The sequence below is a fragment of the Mastomys coucha genome, chromosome X (genome assembly GCF_008632895.1).
Source record: "Mastomys coucha isolate ucsf_1 chromosome X, UCSF_Mcou_1, whole genome shotgun sequence".
Lineage (NCBI taxonomy): Eukaryota > Metazoa > Chordata > Mammalia > Rodentia > Muridae > Mastomys > Mastomys coucha.
In genome coordinates, this window is record NC_045030.1 from 144,092,453 (window position 1) to 144,113,532 (window position 21,080).

The following is a 21,080-nucleotide window of genomic DNA, read 5'->3' on the forward strand; positions in this document are numbered from 1 at the left end:
ACAAGAAGCGTATAGAACACCAAAGTCTAAAATTAACTCAAATAAATCAGTAGCCTTCCTTTATACAAATGATAAACAGGGTGAGAAAGAAATTAGGGAAACAACTACCTTCACAAAAGCCACAAATACTATACAGTATCTTGGGTGTAACTCTAACCAAACAAGTGAAAGACCTGTATAACAACACTTCAAGTCTCTCAAGAAAAAAATTGAAGAAGATCTCAGAAAGTGTTGAGATTTCCCATGCTCATGGATTGGCAGAATTAACATAGTAAAAATGGCCATCCTATCAAAGGCAGTCTACAAATTCAATGCCTCAAAATCCCAACACAGTTCTTAAAGACATGGAAAGAGCAATTCTTAATTTCATCTGGAAAGGCAAAACACTCAGAATATCGAAAAAAATTCTTAACAATAAAAGAACTTGGGGCTGGTGAGATGGCTCAGCGGGTAAGAGCACCAATTGCTCTTCCGAAGGTCATGAGTTCAAATCCCAGCAACCACATGGTGGCTCACAACTACCTGTAATGAGATTGGACACCCTCTTCTGGTGTGTCTGAAGACAGCTACAGTGTACTTATAATAAATAAATACATAACAAGTATTTAAGAAAAACAATAAAAGAACTTTGGGGGAATCACCATCTCTGACCTCAAGCTATACTACACAGCAATAGTGATAAAAACTGTATGGTATTGGTACAGAAACAGACATTGATCAATGGAATAGAATTGAAGACCCAGAAATAAAACCACACACTTACAGACACTTGATCTTTGACAAAGAAGCCAAAAATATACAATTGAAAAAAAAAGCATCTTCAATAAATGGTGCTGGTCTTACTGTCTCTATGTAGAAAAATGAAAATAGATCCATATTTGTCACCTTGCACAAAGCTCAAGTCTAAGTGGATCAAGGACTTCAACATAAAACCAGATACACTCAATCTATTAGAAGAGAAAGTGGGAAAGAGCCTTGAACTTATTGGCACAGGGGGAAATTTCCTAAACAGAATTCCAATGATCTAAGATCAAAAACTGATAAATGGGACCTCATGAAAGTGGAAAGCTTCTGTAAGGCAAAGGACATAAGACAAATCGGCAATCTACAGATTGGGAAAAAAAAATCTTCACTAATCTCACATCTTATAGAGGGCTAATATTCAAAATATATAAAGAACTCAAGAAGCTAACCACCAAAAAACCAAACAATCCAATCAAAAACTAGGGTATAGAACTAAACTAAGAATTCACAACATGAATTCTCAGCATGGCTGAGAAGCACCTAAAGAAATGTTCAAAATCCTTAGTGATCAGAGAAACTCAAATCAAAATGACCCTGAGATTCCACCTACATCAATCAGAATGGCTAAGATCAAAACCTTAGGTGACAACACATGTTGTCAAGGATGTGAAGAAAGAGGAATACTCCTCCATTGCTGGTGGGATTGCAAACTGGTACAACCACTCTGGAAATCAATCTGGATATTCCTCAGAAATCTCCTTATTTCTATCTGAAGACCCAGCAATACTACTCTTGGGCATATACCCAAAAGATGCCCCACCATGCCACAGGGGGACGTGTTCCACTATGTTCATAGTGGCCTTGTTTGTGATAGCCAGAAGCTGGAAACAACCCACAACAGAAGAATGGATACAGAAAATGTGGTTCATTTACACAGTGGAATATTACTCAGTTATTAAGAATGAGGACATGCTGAGTTTTGCAGGCAAATAGATGGAACTAGAAAATGTCATCCTGAGTGAGGTAACTCAGACCCAAAAGGACATACATGGTATGTACTCACTAACAAGTGGATATTAGCCAAAAAGAGAGTACAGAATACCCAAGATAAGATACAGTCCACAGAACTATAAAAGCTCAACAAGCTGAAGGGCCCAAGTGAGAATGTCTCAGTCCCACTTGAAAGGGAGAAGAAAGCAATCACAAGGGGGGAGGCAGGGAGGGACCTGGGAGGGAAAGTGGATTGGGGGGAGTAGATGTGTGAAGAGGGGAACATTATCAGGTATTGGTTGGTGGGAACGGGACTGAAGCCCTGAGGGCCAGCAGAAAGAATGGAAACAGGCAACCTCGGGAGATAGGAGGTTGGTGGGATCCTCCAGAATGTACCAGAGCCCTGGGAGGTGAGAGACTCTCAGGACTCAAAGAGGGGGACCTTAGATGAAAATCCCTACAGTGGGGAGAGGGAACTTGTAGAGCCCACCTCCAGCAGAAAGACATCAAGTGAGGGATGGGGTTGACACCCTACAGACTTTGAATTTTAAAAGAGATTGGATATTTTAAAGGGCTTCAGCTTTTAATATGTAAGAATTTGCAAAGACTGTGGGACTTTTAGAGTTATTTCGATCTTGGGGATGAATAAGAAAGTAAGGGCTGAGGCTTAATAGCGATATGTTTGTGTGTCAAGTTGACAAGGGATCAATTGTACTGGCTGGTTTTGTGTGTCAACTTGATACAAACTGGGGTTATCACAGAGAAAGGAGCTTCAGGTGAGGAAATCCCTCCATGAGATCCACTGTAAGACATTTTCTCAATTAGTGATCAAGGAGGGAGGGCCCATTGTGGTTGGTGCCATCCTGGGCTGGTAGTCTTGGGTTCTATAACAAAGCAGGCTGAGAGAGCCAGAGAAAGCAAACTGGTTACACTCCTCTGTGACCTCTGCATCAGCTCCTGCTTCCTGACCTACTTGAGTTCCAGTCCTGGCTTTCTCTGGTGATCAACAGCAATGTGGAAGTAAGCTGAATAAACCCTTTCCTTCCCAACTTGCTTCATAGTCATGATGTTTGTGCAGGAATAGAAACCCTGACTAAGACAGGTATCTTCTGCCCCTGAGATTCTCTCTCCTATTTCTTGTATTCTGTTGGTGATGCTTGCATCTATGACTCCTCATCTCTTTCCTAGGTATTCTATCTCCAGGGTTGTCTCCCTTTGTAACTTCTTTATTGCTTCTATTTCCATTTTTAGATCCTGGATGGTTTTGTTCAATTCCTTCTCTGTTTGGTTGTATTTTCCTGTATTTCTTTAAGGGATTTATGTGTTTTCTCTTTAAGGGCTTCTACCTGTTTACCTGTGTTCTCCTGTATTTATTTAAGGGAGTTATTTATGTCCTTTTTAAAGTCCCCTATCATCATCATGAGATGTGATTTTTAAATCAGAATCTTGTTTTTGTCATGTGTTGGGGTATCCAGGACATGCTGTGGTGGTCGAACTGATGATGCCAAATAGCCTTGGTTTCTGTTGCTTAAGTTCTTGTGCTTGCCTCTCTCCTGGTTATCTGGTTACATTTCATGATTTTTGATAAAGGAGCCAGAAACACACATTGGAAAATAGACAGCATCTTCGGTAAATGGTGCTGGTCAAACTGGATGCCTGCATGTAGAAGAATGTAAATAGGCCCATACTTACTGTCCTGCACAAAACTCAACTCCAAATGATCAAAGACCTCAATGTAGAGCAGATACACTGAACCTTGGGGCAAGATCCTACCCATCTACATTTAGATCCAGGGATGGTAGTACACACCTTTAATCCAGCATCCAGGAGATAGAACCATGCAGATCCCTGAGTTCAAGGTAAAATTTATAGAGCAAGTTTCTGAAAAGCCAAGCTTAGGTAGACAGGGAGTCAAAAACCAAAAATCTGGTAATAGAATAAGGGGGGCATGTTCCAGCCCTCCAAAAGTAGCAGAGCATGGCAGCTTTGGCCATGTGGCTCTGAGTGACAAATAGAAGGGACTACTGGGACAATTGATGCTGGTTAGCTGGAGCTAAGAAATTAGCGGTGATTAAGAAGAGACCAGCATCACTGAGGTTACATCTTCTGGGAAGTGTTTTCCCAGAGCACAAAGAGGCTGTGTTCCAGAGCTAGCCAAGGTTGTACCTCATGCTGCAGCAGGACTTGGTAATGTGTAAGAGTCACCCAGGTGGTACTGGTTTTGAAGGCATGAAGGCATCATAAATAGCAGCTGAGGCATGGCACTATGAGAGGCATAGAAGGCCGGTGGTGAAGGTGTAGCATCAATTGCAGTTGATGGCCCAGGATTAAAGGGATTGTGCAAAGGAGTTGAGGCTTGGCACCATGAAGAGAGCCTATGAGTGGTGATTGGTGAAACCTAGTTGCAGTGAAAGACTCCAGAGTGTTAGAGATGCCAGTACCATGGGATGGTCACCAAGAACAGCAGCAGTGGTGGAGTGAATCAACCTGAGCTTAGAGTGCTACAGAAGGCAGAGCTGGAGAAGTGACACCAGCTCTTTGGAGGATCCCAGAGGATCATGTGTGGATCCCAGACACTGGAACAAGAAGCTGTAACACTGAAGTTTGAGATGCCAGAGCTGTGGGATATCTGCTGAGGAAAGCTGCTAACAGGGAGTGGAACAAGCCCAGGAGAAATAAGTTTGTTGCAGTCAACAAAGGTAAAAAAGGAATTGAAGATCTGAAGACCTTCTTGATATCAGACATGGAGATGCAGAGTTAGGAGTTTGCTGGTTTCCTGACTTGCTTTGGGGATTACAGTAAAGTGACTGGATTAATGTCAGAAGAAACTTTGAACTTTGGACTTTTATACTGTTGAGACTACTATGGACTATGGAGACCTTTCAAGTTGGAGTAAATGTATTTTGCATTATGCAATGTTTAGGTATGGACCACATAAACTCATACGTTTGGGCCAGGGAGTGCAATATTATAGTTTGTATATGCTCGGCCCAGGGAGTGGCACTACTAGAAGGTATGGTCCTGTAGGAGTAGGTGTGTCACTGTGGGTGTGGGCTTTAAGACCCTCAGCCCAGCTGCCTGGAAGCCAGTATTCTACTAGCAGCCTTCAGGAAGATGTAGAACTCTCAGTTCCTCCTGCACTATGCCTGCCTGGATGCTGCCATGTTCCTGCCTTGATGATAATGGACTGAACCTCTGAACCTGTAAGCCAGCCCAAATTAAATGTTGTCCTTATAAGAGTTGCCTTGGGCCAGGCAGTGGTGGCACACACCTTTAATCCCAGCATTTGGGAGGCAGAAGCAGGTGGATTTATGAGTTCGAGGCCAGCCTGGTCTGCAAAGTGAGTGTCAGGACAGCTAGGGCTACACAGAGAAACCCTGTCTTGAAAAACAAACAAACAAAAACCCACCACCACCAACAACAAAAGAAGAGTTGCCTTGGCCGTGGTGCCTGGTCATAGCAGTGAAACCCTAAAACAGAAGTGCAAATCAAATTGACTCTGTGATTTTATCTTACACCAAACAGAATGGCTAAAAGCAAAAGCAAAAGTGACAGCTCATGCTGGTGAGGATGTGGAGAAAGAACACTCCTCCACTGCTGGTGTGAGTGCAAACTTGTACAGTCACTAGGAAGTCAGTGTGGTGGTTCCTCAAGAAGATAGGAATTGATCTACTTCAAGTCCCAGCTATCAACCTAAATGTTCTTCAACAGAAGATTAGATAAAGAAAATGTGGTACATTTACAGAATGAAGTGTTACTCAGCTTTTAAAAAATAACATCATGAAACTCACATGTATGGGAATATAACTAGAAAAAAAAATCATACTGAGTGAGGTATCTTAGACACAGAAAGAAAGATATAGTATATATTGTTTTTATGTGGGTATTAGCTATTGCATAAATGATAACCATGAAATCTATAGAACCATAAGCAATAGGTATAGAATAAGGGATTGGGAGTACAGATAGATCCTGTTACAAAGGCGGAAATAGAATAGGTAGTTATGGATGGGTGGGAGAGCAGGAACGGGGAGGATCAAGTGGGGGGATGGGGAAAGAAGAAGGGGACAAAGGAGGGAATACAGGGAGAGACAGCTAAAATTATGCATCATTTGAGGAGTAGTATAGAAACATAATACAGTAGAAGCTTCCTAAAATATATACATATATGAGGCTGATCTAAATTAAATCACCAAAAATGGGGGAAGACAGAGCGCCAGGTGGTTATCTCTTGTCACCAAATGAAGTTTCTAGTACCAGGATTGAGTTATATCTCTTTTGTTGGCCAAAAGGGCTCCATGAGAATCCCTAAACAATGCAGGCTTCTGACAAGACACAAACTGACAGCAAGGCCCTATTGCTAAAGGCAACACCTATGCATCCCATTGAACATGGAGACGATGCACTGGTGCCTATGTAGAGCCATCATCTCTACATTCTAGAATTTTTTGTATAGGAAGGTACTCAGCATGCAACCAAAAGAGAAACGTAAACACCGAGCCATCCATAACCCCTTTTATCATCTGCAGTAGTGGTTTGAGTGCAAGATATGCTAGAGCAATGGTGGCACAAAGCTTGTGAGAGTAAACAATTAATATCACAAGATGGAACCCATACCTTTCATTGCTTGAGTGACCAAGAACCAAAGGTATCCCAGGGATCTAGAGTGAAACCAAATAACATTTTTCTAGGAAAAAAAAAGTAATAATAAAATGACTTTTAATGACATTCTACTATAATCATAGATCAATGCCTTATCCAGCCATCATTAGAGAAGCTTCCTCCTGCAGCAGATGGTAACATATTTATATATAAATTATATGTAATCACACAATTATATACAGTTATATATAATTATGTACATAACATATATAAAATGTAAAATATAGTTTATGCATATAATATTCAATTACATAATATGTGAAATATTTATTTAAAATTATTTATTTATTTATTTATTTACATCACAAATGCTGCCCCCTCTCTTCCCCCTCCCCTTTGCCTCTGAGTGGGTAGTACCCACCCTTGGTATCCCCCAAACTTGGTGCATCAAGTCTCTACAGGATTAGGTGCATCCTCTCCCACTGAGGCCAAACAAGGCAGCCCTCTGCTACATACGTGCTAGGGCCTCTGATTAGCTCCTGTATATTCTTTGGTTGGTGGCTTAGCCTCTGGGAGCTCCCATGGGTCCAGGTTAGTTGACACTATCACACTATTGGTCTTCTTATGGGTTGCAATCCCCTTCAGCTCCTTCAATCCTTCCCCTAACTCTTCCATAGGGGTTCCCAACCTCAGTCCAATGTTTGGCTATAAGTATCTGCATTTGTCTCAGTCAGCTGCTGGTAGAGCCTCTGAGAGGACAGCCATGCTAGGCTCATGTCTGTAAGCACATGGCATCAGTAGTAGTGTCAGGCATTGATGCCCACCATGGGATGAATCCTAAGTTGGGCCAGTCACTGGTTGGCCATTCCTTCAGTCTCTGCTCCATCTTTGTCCCTGCACTTCTTTTAGACAGAACCAATTTTGGGTTGAAAGTTTTGTGAGTGCGTTGTTTTCCTTATCCCTACACTAGGGTTCCTGTCTGGCTACTGGTTCCATATTTCTACAGTTGGGCACTTCAGTTAAGATCATCTCCATTGACTCCTGGGAGCCTCCTTCATCCCAGGCCTCTGGAACTTTCTAGAGAATACCCTCACCTCACTCCTCTGGTGGCTGCAAATTTCCATTCATTTTCCTGGCACTCTGGGACCCTCCCCATGCCTGATTCTGCTCCCTCTATTCCCCTTACCCTCCCCTCTCCCACCCAGGTCCCTCTCTCCCTCTGCCTCCCATGACTATTTTGATCACCCTTCTAAGTGGGGTTCAAACATTCTCACTTGGACCTTCCTTCTGTTTAACTTCTTAGTGTCTGTGAGTTGTATCATGGTTATTCTAAACATTCTGGCTAATATCCATTTATCAGTGAGTACATACCATGCATATCCTTTTAAGCCTGGGTTACCTCACTCAGGATGATATTTTCTAGTTCCATCCATTTCCCTAAGAATCTCATAAATTCATTGTTTTTAATAGCTGAGTAGTACTCCATTGTGTAAATGTACCACAATTTCTGTATCCATTCCTCTGTTGAGGGACATCTGGGTTGTTTCCAGCTCCTAGCTATTATAAATAAGGCTACTATGAACATAGTGGAACATATGTCCTTATTACATGTTGGGGCATCCCAGGAGTGGTATAGCTGGGTCTTCAGATAGAACTATTTCCAGTTTTCTTTTTTCCTTTCCTTTCCCTTCCTTTTCTTTTCTTTCTTTTTTTTTGTTTTTGTTTTTGTTTTTGTTTTTGTTTTAGTTTTTTTGAGACAGGGTTTCTCTGTGTAGCCCTGGCTGTCCTGGAACTCACTCTGTAGACCAGGCTGGCCTCAAACTCAGAAATCCGCCTGCCTTTGCCTCCCAAGTGCTGGGATTAAAGGCATGTGCCACTAATGTCCTCCAGTTTTCTAAGAAATCACCAGATTGATTTCCAGAGTGGTTGTACAATTTTGCACTCCCACCAGCAATGGAGGAGTGTTCCCATTTCTCTACATCCTCGACAATATCTGCTGTCACCTGAGGTTTTTTTTGTTTTTTGTTTTGTTTTGTTTTGCTTTGTTTGTTCGTTTGTTTGTTTTTCCCTATGGAAACTGGAATATTGGCTGGGAGATGACTCGGCTGTGAAGAGCACTGGCTGCTCTTGCAGCAGACCTGATCTGGGTTCCGTGCCCAGCATCCACACAGCAGCTCACAACTGTCTGCAATTGCAGTTCCAGGGCCTCAGATGCCTTCTGATTTCTGGCCTGAGCCTCGTCCAGGCTCTGGTTGGTGATGGCCATGATCTGCAGGACGTCGCTCGTGTCGTCATGGCCCAGTGGAGCTGCGGGCGGCGGGCGGCGCCGGGCGGGCTGTGGGGGCACGGGACGCAGAGGGGTGGCCATGGGCTAAGGTCCGAGCGAGCGCGGACAGACAGGTGTCGCCAGGAGCTCTCGCGCTCATGCTTGCGCAGCAGCCAACCGCCTTCACCTGAGTTTTTGATCTTAGCCATTCTGGTTGGTGTAAGGTGGAATCTCAGGGTCATTTTGTATTTCCCTGATAACAAAGTATGTTGGAACATTTCTTTAAGTGTTTCTCAGCCATTCCAGATTGCTCTGTTGAGAATTCTCTGTTTAGCTCTGTACCCCATTTTTTGATTGGATTATTTGGTTTTATGAAGTCTAACTTCTTGAGTTTTTTTTTAAATATATTTTGGATATTAGCCCTCTGTCAGATGAAGGGTTAGTGAAGATCTTTTCCCAGTCAGTAAGCTGCAGTTTACTTCAGTTATATATAATTATATAACATATACAATATTTATAATGTTTTAAAATATTTTATTTATTTATTTTATGTATGTGAATATACTATAGCTGTCTTCAGACCCACCAGAAGAAGACATCAGATCTCATTACAGATGAGTGTGAGCCTCCATGTGGTTGCTGGGAATTGAACTCAGGACCGCTGGAAGAGCAGTCAGTGCTCTTAACTGCTGAGCCATCTCTCCAGACCCTTATAAAATATTTCTAAGAGATGGATCATTTCATATAATGGACCCATACTTGACACTGTCAATGAGACCAAGAATCTGAGACTAGATAGGCCATTGGCTCGGGGGGAAACTTACTCTGTTCTTCTGGATGAACATAGAAATACTTCTAATGACATATTGCTATACCTATAGATTAGTACATCACTCAACTCCCATCAAGGAAGATTCTTCTTGCAGTAGATGGCAATCAACACAAAGACCCACAACTGGATAACATAGAGAGTGAGACCATTTTATTACCCATTCCTAAATGGGATGTCTTTACCAAACACATATGTACCTATGAACTCACAGAAATTGTGGCAGCATATATGAATATGTTGACCCAACAAGTTCAAACTTGAAAAAAATTCTAGTGGCTGGTAAGATGGCTCAGTGGGTAAGAGGACTGACCGCTCTTCTGAAGGTCCTGAGTTCGGATCCCAGCAACCACATAGTGGCTCACAACCACCCGTAATGAGACCTGAATGCCCTCTTCTGGTGTGTCTGAAGACAGCTACAGTGAATTACACCAGAGCGAGCAGGTCGGCAGAGGTCCTGAGTTTGATTCCAAATAGCCACACACATGATAACTCACGGCCATCTGTACAGCTATAGTGTACTCATACACATAAAATAAATAAAATAAATATTTTAAAAAATTCTAGCATAGAGAAGTAGAAATGGATACAAAGAAGTCATTTGCAATTGATAGCTGCTGCAAAGAGAAAATCAGTTTTTCTATAAGAGAGTTGACATGGAATATTTCAACCACACTCCAAAGCAGGTTGCATGCAAGGAATAGCCAACACAGAGCAAACTACATGGTATTTTACTTGTGTTATTCTTGTTGGTTTTGTTTGTTTTATTTTGGTGTGTGTGTGCTTTTATTTATTTTTTTAAATTTTCTTTGGTTTTATTTTTTTTAAGACTTAATTTTGGTAGATGAGTGCTCTATCTGCATGTACACCTGTACGCCAGAAGAGGGCATCAGATCCCAGCGTAGATGGTTGGGAGCTACTGTGTAGTTATTGGGAATTGATCTCAGGACTTCTGAAAAAACAGACGGTGCTTTTAACTGCTGAGCCTTCTCTCCAACACAATTTTACATTTTTAAGAAAGAGAATAAAAAAGAGAGAGAGAATGAACATGAAGTGGATGGGTACAAGAAGGTTTGTGAGGAGTTAGAGGGGAGAATTCGACCAAAATGCATTGCATGAAAACGGTTTTAAATGGAAAATAAGATAAACAATTAACACATAATAATTTTTAAAAATAAAATTAATTATTATCTATGTAAAATGGGGTACTAAGGCAACATTTAAAAATTGTAAGTTGTGAATTTAAAAATAGAATACATAAAATTATATGAAAATGTATCTATATGTAGAAAGCAGACTGGAACTGTAGACACCAAAATTGTACTTGGGTTGTTTTGTAGTAGTGCATCATACTTCTTTTCCTCTCTTGTATGTCTGTAATTTTCAAATATTATATAATAAAAACATACTTATTTTTTAAAATATAAAGTAAAAACAGCTTAAGAACACAATATTTACGTTGCATTAGTAATCTAGAAATGATTGATTGAGTTTTTAAACAAGGTTTCACATTGGTCTGGAGCTCACTATGTAGGCCAGTGTGATCTTAAACTCTGGCAGCTTGTCTGCCTCAGTCTCCCAAATGCCGGGGATGTCAGCCATAATCCATTACACTTGGTTCATCTGGATTCTGTAAAGTGCAGGAGATGAGCTCAGCAGTAAAACCTTAAAGGTCAGCAGACTTAAGGTCCTGGGCTTAATCCCCAGTGCCACAACCCAGGCAAATTTTATGTTATGTGTATCTTGTCACAATGAAAAATGTGTTTAAAAGCAGGCCTGGTCTACAGAGCTGCTAATGGTCCCTGCCATATGGGACCTCATTTGCTCCTCTCTCCCTTTTTTTCTGTTTTCCTAGCATATCACCCCCAGAGCTTGATAAGATAGTGTTTTTTTTTTTTTTTTTCTGCCTGGAATGTTCATCCCACAGTTTGTCTAATGTTCAATGTACCTTTCACAAGGCCATCCTTCCTGTCACTAAAGAGCAGTTTGGAACCAACTGTCCATTCTCAAGCTTACCTTGCACTTTTTCTTTCCAATGTTTGTCCCAGTTAAATACTTGTGGAATTGATTACTGCCCCTATCTCTTAGAATGTCAGCTGTACAAAGACAGAGATCCTCTGCTCTGTTTACTACTGCAGCCTTATCCTAAAGCAGTTAGATAATAAATATTTGCTCATTGTCTGAATGGGTGATCTGCTTTGCTGACTCAAGAGTTTCAGATTCCGGGGCTGAACCTGTAGCTCACTTAATGGAGTGTTTATCTAGTATGAGCAAAGCTTTGGGTTCCATCTCCAGCTCTGGAGTGAAAAGGGTTCCCACAGCTAAGATCTATTAGCTTCAGCCTAGAATCCGGACCTGACTTTGAAATCATGGTGGTATATGCTTATAATCCCAGCACTCCTGGGGCTGGGGCAGGATTGCAAATTGAAAGTCAGACTGAGATTACAGGCTGAGATTGTCTCAAAATTAAACAAAATAATAATGCACAGAGCTGATCTAGCTCACAGCTAGGTGATAAGCAAACTGTAAACTCAAATATGCCACCAAACCAAGAAGTGCTGTTGAATTAACTTAAAGTGGCTGTGTGGTTGATTAGAGAAACAGCCAAGATTGATGGAACATTTTAAGTGATATTTGATGATAAAGTAAACCATGGGACTTCTCCCTCCTTTTCTCTCTCCCCCGCCTCTTATTTCTTTTCTTTTCTTTTCTTTTTTTTTTCAGAAAGACTAACCACAGAGCCCAGGCTGCTGTTAGACTCATGTTCCTCCTCCATCAGCTTTCTGGATGCTCAGATAAGTCCTATGTGATTTCTCCAAGCCACGGAGAACACTTCTTAATAATCTGAATATTCTTGCCACTGCCACTGCATCTGTTAATGTTCTTACTTCCAAACAGCAGAAATCCACTCTAGCTACATAGTCACTGAAGTGCTAGCAAGTGCTTGTAGCAGTCATGTGTGAGGTCCTGCAGAAGAAATAAGAGGAAAGTGGGAGCAGAGTGGTCAACTTAAAACTCTCTCCTCTGGTCTTGTATTTTCTTTGTTGGTTTGTTTGTTTTTTGAGACAGGGTCTCACTATGTAGACCTTCTTGGCCTGGTGCTAGATATGTAGACTAGGTTGGTCTCAATTTCACAGAGATCTGCTATCTCTGCTTTCAGAGTGTTGGGACTGAAAGTGTTGGCTACCATGCCTAGCCCTGTTCTTGTATTCTTTGCTCCTGATTCAAAGATACCTTCAGATCATAAACTGGTTCCTCTTAGCACATCAGAGGTAGTATCTTGTCTCATACCTATTATTCCATTACTTGGGAGGCTGAGCAATAGGCTAAAAGACAAGATTCTTTCTAAATAAATAAATACAGAAATTCATACAGGTATAGTGATATACACTTTTAATTTCTAGTATATATTTAGAGAGAAAAAAAAAAAAACCCAACCAACCAACCACACCACCACCACCACCAACCAACAAACAAAAGTGGTGGTGGCATAGGATTTTAATCCTAGCATCGGAGGGAGAAGCAAGCAGATCTCTGTAAGTTCAAGGCCAGTCTGGTATCTACAGAGTGAGTTCCAGGACAGACAGCCAGGGTTACACAGAGAAAACTTGCCTCAAAAACCCAAAAATCAACCACCCGAACAAACAAAAAAGGAAAGGAAAGTGAGACTGGAGAGATGGCTGCACTTAAGAGCAATTTTGTTTTGTTTTTTGTTTGTTTTGTTTTTCAGAGGACTTGGGTTCAGTTTGCAGAACCAGAGCATGGCTCACAACCATCTGTGACTCCAGTTCTAGAGGATCAGATGTCTTCTTCTGATCTCTGCAGGCCCAGGAGTGGACATGGTGGACGTACTCATGTGCAGGCAAATCATTCATACAAATAAAATAGCTGTCCCCTGAGAGGCTGTGCCAGAGACTGACCAATATAGATGTGGATGCATGCAGCCAACCATTGGACTGAGCACGTGGTCTTCAATGGAAGAATTGGAGAAAGGACTGAAGGAGCTGAAGGGTTTGCAACCCCATAGAAGGAACAACAATATGAACTAACTAGTACCCTCAGAGCTCCCAGGGACTAAACCACCAACCAAAGAGTACACATGGGGGGACCCATGGATCCTGCAGCATGTGTATAGTAGAGGATGGCCTAGTCAGTCATCAATGGGAGGAGAGGCTCTTGGTCCTGTGAAGGGTTGATGACACAGTGTAGGGGAATGCTAGAGCAGGGAGGTGGGGGTGGGTGACTGGGTGGGGAAACACTCTCATAGAAGCAGTGGGAAGGGGATGGGATAGGGGTTTGGGGGAAACCAGGAAAGGGGATAACATTTGGAATGTAAATAAATAAAATAACCCAATAAAATAAAATTAAAAAAAAGAAAAAAGAAAAAGCCAGGCTGTGGTGGCACACACCTTTAATCCCAGCACTTGGGAGGCAGAAGCAGGTAGATTTCTGAGTTCGAGGCCAGCCTGGTCTACAGAGTGAGTTCCAGGACAGCCAGGGCTACACAGAGAAACCCTGTCTTGAAAAACCAATAAATAAATAAATAAATAAATAAAGAAAGAAAGAAAGAAAGAAAGAAAGAAAGAAAAGAACAGAACGGTGGAAAAAGCATGTTTTGAGATACAGGAGGGATATTTTTTTTAACTTCTCAAAAAAGAAAAAAAATGTTCGACATCATTAGCCAACAAAGAAATGCAGGTTAAGACTACATTGAGATTCTACTTTACCCTAGTCAGGATAGCCACCATTAAGAAGACAATGAATGCTGGCAAGGCTGTGGAGAAACAGAAACCCTTATGGATTGTTGGTAGAAATGTAAACTGATACAGCCACCATGGATCTCAGTTTAGGGATTCCTCAAAAAGCTGCAAATAGAGCTTTCTTATGATGCAGCTACACAATTACTGAGTATACCCATGAAAAATCTGAGTCAACAGACCATGGAGATACTCGCACTCCCATGCTTTCACAACAGCCAATAAACGGAAGCAGATGCCTCTCAACAGATAAAGGAAGTGAGGGCCAGGAGCTGCCTGGCAGGTAGAGAAGCCCTGCCATCAAGATTAATGACCTGAGATAGTGCACCTGGAGCCACAGGTTACAAAAAGAAGACTCACTCCCCCAAGGTGTCCTCTGACCTATACATCTGCACTGTGGGCACGTGCGCAAGTGCACACACAAGCTCACGAGAAAAACAATAATTTAAAAAATGAGCTCTCTAATTATCCAGATGTGAGTTTTAGTTATCTATAGAGAAGAATGAAATTATGATATTAGCAAGAAATGGGAGGTATTGGAAGTCATTGCGTAAGCTAAATAAGACAGGCTCAGAAAGATAAATACCACATATTTCTCTCCTATGCAGAATCTGGAGTTATATGTACATACATGCATACATTCATGATGTGAAAATAGAAAAGGAACAATAAGAGGGTTAAAGGGCTCTAAAGGGAAGGGTAAGAACATAATATGTAAAAGAGGGATGAAAGAAAAGCATCTCATTTCCTTACAGATGAAGAATCTAGATTTAAATGTATATACATGTGTTTATGTATATGACATAAAGGTGGCAGCAGGACTATTTGGGGAAGTCAGGGAGCAGTGAGAGACAGGGAGGGAAGATAGGGGATGGTAATGGGAGTGGGTATGAGCAACATGTTCTGATACATATGTGTGAGGATGCCATAATGAAATCCATTATTGTATGTTAACTGTCTTACTTAGAGTTTTACTGCTGAGAACAGACACCACAACCAAGGCAACTCTTAAAAGGACAACATTTAATTGGGGCTGACTTACAGGGTCAGAGGTTCAGTCCATTTTCATCAAGGTGGGAACATGGTAGCATCTAGGCAGAGCTGAGAGTTCTACATTTTCATCTGAAGGTTGCTAGTGGAAGACTGACTTCCAGGTAGCTAGGGTAAGGGTCTTAAGCCTATGCCCACAGTGGCACACCTATTCCCACAAGGCCACATCTCCTAATAGTGCCATTCCCTGAGCCAACCATACAAACCATCACACCAACTAAAAACTTAATTTGAACAAAGGAGGGAAAAGTCTTGGTAAAAATGAGATAAAATTTTGTGTGTGTGTGTGTGTGTGTGTTGCATGTGTGAGAGTGCATGTAGAGGCCCAAGGTCAATGTCAAGAATCATCCTTCAACATTTTTCCACCTTAACCATTTACTGAGTCTCCCAGTCAAACTTGAGCTCACCAATATGGCTAATCTCTGGCAAGCTTGCTTTGGGAGTTCCCTGTCTCCATCTTCCAAGGTTGCCATCACAGGTGAGGCACCAAGCCCACAGAGTATTTATATGGATTTCTGGAGATCTGAAATTCCAGTTTTCTTGTTTATAAAGCAATCAGTCTAATTACCAAGCTATCTCTGCAGTCTATCTCTATATATTTAAATTTTTAAAATTTATTATGTGTATAAATGTTTGCCTACCTGTGTTTATGTGTACCATGTGTATCCCTGGAACTCACAGAGGCCAGAAGAGAGTGTCAGATCTCCTGGAGATGAAGTTAGAGAGGGTTATGAGCTGCAATGCGGGTGCTGAGAATTAAATCCAGTTCTTTTGGAAGAACATCTAGTGCTCTTAACTGTTGAAGCATCCCTCGGCCCCCCTCCATATATTTCTAAAAGGATGAAAGAGTGAAGAAGACAAATAACAGGCTAAAGAGACATTGATCTTATGGGCCCATAGTGTTTAGGATTTCTAGACTACACATAGAGACATAACTGGCTTTAACCAATTAAGACTTAGTTCTTAAATACATAGGGGATGAGTCAGCCCTGAGAACCAAAAGCCACACAGTATAGGAAAAAAGGGGGGAACTGACAAGGGCTGCTACAGTGTGGCCAGAGAAAATTTCCAGAAATCAACCAGGGTATGGTTAGGGGGAGAAATAAGTCTGGAGAAGCAAAAACTAACAGGCAGTGTAGTCACACTCCCCAGGTTCTGTCCTGCCTTTCAAGGCTAAACACACTAGGCCCTTGGCACTGTTCTTCCTTCAGAGTTGTTCCTAGCCATGGTGAATCTGCAGGCATTTGGTCCCTTCCCATTATATATTGGTCTTATTCCATTAGTGTTTTCTTTATAGCAGCCACCAGAGAGACATCACTGAATATTTGTGAAGATCAAGTGCCACTTTGGATTTTTATTTATTTACTTTCATCTTTAAATCAATTTGATTTATTTCTGAAAGAACTTTGTAGTCTACCCATTCCACTGATTGAAAGTCTTTTTAAGCTTCTCCAAGGAGTCATAGGGAAAATGATCCACTGGTATATTGATTATTCATTAGAAGTACATTTGTACGTGGGGTAGATTGATTTAAAAGCCTTTTCTGTTTTCATTTTCTTATCAGATGCTTGGTTCAAGGCAAACCAAGTGCTTAAATGATGTGGTTTCTTAGAACAGTTTTATTTCCTAGAGAGGCAAACCAAGCTCTCAGAAGACCATTAATTGCTTGTGGAGCAAGGGAAAAGAGCACGTCTGGATCCAGTGACATAGCTCAGTGTTTAAATGTGTTTGTTGTCAAGCCTGGTGATCTGAGTTCCATTCCCAGGAACAAACTTCATAGGAGTGAACCAATCCCACAAGCTACCCTCTGACTTCCACTCACTTGCCATGATTTATACATGCCCCTCCTCATCCCACCCCTGTCTCCCTGCTTTTCCCCCTTTTCCCTCTCCCCCCCCCACAATGTTTTTTATAAACAAGACTGAAAATCTGAGTGTGGTCGTTTGACTATAATCCTACCATTTGAGGGGAAGAGGCATGAAGATTGCTATAAATTTAAGGATAGCCTGGGCTACAGAGTGAGACTCTTGTCTCAAAAAAATAAATAAATAATACTTCAAATCAGAAAGAGAAGCACTTGGGAAGAGAAAGGGGGGCTAGTGGAAACAGCAGCAGAGACAGAAGAAAGTAAAGAGGAGGGTAGATAAGATTAAGGTGTACCTACATGTTTATGAGACTGTCATTATGAAAGCCATCAAGTTATACAAGGACTATTCACTAACAATAAAAAGTGTAGTGTTACCTCTTAGCCCTACTTGAGAGCCAAGTTGGCCTTCTTTCAGGTCTAGAGGTATGAGGTCTCAGCATCCACTGCATGTCTGTGTGGAAGGATACAACACTAGAGAGTTTGGGGTAGAGATGTAGTGTGGTAGTTTAAATGAGAATGTCCCCCACAGGCTCATAGTTTTGAATGCATGGTCACCAGGGAGAGGCACTATTTGAAAGGACTTAGGAAGTTTGGCTTTGTTGGAGGAAGTGGTTATTTGGCTTGGCTTTTGAGGTTTCAAAAAGTCCATTCCAAGCCCAGAGTCTCTCTCTTTCTGCTGGCATTGGATCCAGATGTAGAACCCTCAGCTACTTTTTCAGCACTATGTCTACCTGAGTGTAGTCATGCTTCCTGCCATGCTTCCCATTACAATGATAATGGACTAGAACTCACAGTGTTACGTCATGGCAACAGAACACTGGCTAAGACAGACACACTCAAAGACCAATGACTGAAGTAAAGAAAAGTAGAGAGAAACCCAGGAAATCAGAAATCCAAATTACCAAAAACTACAAAGGAGGAAACACAGGAAGGCCAAGGAGAAAAGGAAGAGTTAGAGAAAACCCCTAGAAAAACAGGAAAGAACAAAGAAAAGTAGAGGGGTCAGAAAATTGGAGGAATCATCTCCTCTAAACTTCTGGAGGAAAATAGTCTGAGTACCACTCAACCAAACTTTTTGAGACAGTGTTCTCCAACCTAACCTATGATTTTGACTTTCCATCCTCCTGTCTCTACATCTTGAATTCTGGGATTACAAGTGTGCTGTGCTATCCCTAGAAGATAACCATGAAAACATAGTCCCAATGTACTGTCATGTTCCTCTTATATGAGACAGGGCTTCAATTTGTAACTTGGGCTAGCCTGGAGCCTAGCCCAGGCCAGCCTTAAACTATGATTCTCCTCTCCTGAGTGGTACCATGCTTGGGTTTTGTTATTTAAACATTTGTTTATTTTGTTTTATGTGTCGGAGTGTTCTGCCTGTATGTATGTCTGTGTACCATGTGTGTGTCTGGTGCCTTTGGAGGCCAGAAGATTGTATCATATCCCCTAGAGTTACAAATGATTGTGGGCCACCATGTGGGTGCTGGGAATCAAACCAGGGTTCTCTGGAAGGACAACCAGTGCTCTTAACCTCTGAACCATATTTCTAGTCCCCATATCCTTGTTTTTTATTAGTGTATATATTTTGTGTGGGTTTCTTTGTATATGTGTGCATGGGGGATATACGTGTGTGTTCAGGTGTGCACTTAATGTGTGCATGTTCCTGTGGAGTCCAGAAGACAATTTTGAGTGTCATTACTCAGTCACTGTCCAGTTGTTTGGGAGATAGTGTCTCTCAGTGTCCCCCAATAAGCCTTGAGTTTATCGAGTAGGCTGGATTGGCTGCCCAAGGAGCCTCCGAGATTTACCTTCCCCATATTGAGATTAAAGCACATGCTACCGCACTCAGCTTTAAAAAGATGAATTCTAGAAATCCAATTCAGGTTCTCATGCTTACAAGACAACTAGCTTTCCTAGAGGTTCCTTTAAACCCAAGGCTATGAAGGAAACCGCCTCCCGCTCTCTTTGCAGTATCTCACTCTGTGCTCCACACCAACCTATAAATCACTAGGTAGCTAACACAGACTTGAAATGTATGGCAAATGTCCTGCTTTGGCATCCCAAGGGCTAGGATTACAGGCATGAACCACTACAGACAGACAGACATATAGACAGGCAGGCCGGCAGGCAGGAAGATAGGCAGGCAGACAGACAGATGATGGTTTGTTTGTTTGTTTGTTTGTTTGTTTACTTTTGCAGTTCTGGAGATTGAACTGAGGACCTTGCCCACACTAGGCAAATGTTCTACCCCAGAGGAACTCATGCACCGCTATTTACAGAAAATGTTACTTTGGATACATGAACAATCTCACAAAGGGCAAGTAACCCATCTAAGTGAACACGTGGAAGAGCTACGGTTAGAGTGGAGGTCTGCCAAGGGCCCACTAAGTGCTAGGCTCACTCTAGAGATCAATATCTTTATGTTTCACAGTTCACACAGAGCCACAGCTGCTCCTGTAATCCCTTGGGAGGGCAGCTCATTAGCTGTCATCCTTCTTGGGAGTCAAAGGTCCTGGCTTCTCTCTGTGAAGAGAGGGACCTCAATCCTCTGATTTCCAGAGCAATGTGCCCAACTCCTCTCTTTGGTAGTTGTTTAGGGTTGGGATGAGTTGGAGTCCATGTGATTTGGTGGGTATTAGAGCTGATATTAGACAAACCTTAATAAATACTTCAGCCTTCCTGCTTTCCAGTGAAAAAGATTTCTTCACCTTTCCCCTTCCAGGTTTACCTTTACCCTAGACTGCTGGCACCCTGCTGCTGCGAGGAACACCTGCCTTTGATCAAAACTGTAGATAGTTCTGTAACTTGCGCAATAACTACGTACCTCTGTCTAGAGGGCTAGTAGGTGCTGGAGCCAGTAAGGCTTCAATCCATCTTGCTCTCTGTTCCCATGCTAGGAGCCTTAGTGGGCCTGGGGAAAAGGGGGCATCTTACCCTTCAGGCACTGGGACTTTCTCTAAGATACCTGCGTGGGGCTATGTTCACATGGGAGAGGTTTCATGGTTTTTACTTCTATTTATTTTATTTTATTATTTTTGTTGAGTCAGAATCTCACCATATAACCCTGGATGGCCTAGAAATCACTAGGTAGATCACGCTGGTCTTGAACTCACAGAGATCTGCCTGCTTCTGGGAAGTGCTGGGAATAAAGGTGTGCACCACTAGACTTGGCCTCCTTTTCAAGGATGTACATACAGGAAAAGGGAAAGAACAAGGAGGCAGCAATCTTCTTTCTCTTCATGTTTCAACCCTTGCCTTTTGTTTCTGAAGGCACCAAAAGAGTCCAGCAAACTAATTTTAATCACATCCCACCTTTTAAGATGGGCGTGGTGGTACACACCTATCATCCCAAAATTCTGGAGGCTAAGGCAGGAGAACAGTAAATTGGAAGCTAGGTCAAAGTTAGCCAAGGCTACATCATGAGACCCTGCCTCAAAAACAGTCCTATTCAGCTCTTGGGAGGCAGAGGCAGGTGGATTTCTGAGTTCGAGGCCAGCCTGGTCTACAGAGTGAGTTCCAGGACAGCCAAGGCTACACAGAGAAACCCTGTCTCGAAAAAACAAAAACAAAAAACAAGAAAAAAAAAGATATAAAAGGTATTGGGCGATCAGAGCCAGGGAAGGCCTAGTAAGCCGTAGAAGGCCCTTTTCTTGGGGTAGAGATTAAGCTCAGGTCCTCACCCATCTTAACTGTACACTTGTACACCCATCCACACCCGCAGCCAGCACTTTGGTTTTGACTCTAAGTGAATGGGAAGACAGGGGACTATTTTTGTGTGTATTAGTGTATCTAACTGATCCATCCAAGCACACTGCCACTAGGCTACCAACCAAAAGTAGGATTTTCTTTTGGGCTTGTGTTCTGGCATCCCAGGTTGTCCTCTAACTTTCCAAAAGCCTCCCCTCCCTAGACTTCAAGTTCTGAAGTTACAGGCATCTGCCGCCACACCTGGAGGACTGTTTTTTTTTTTTTTTT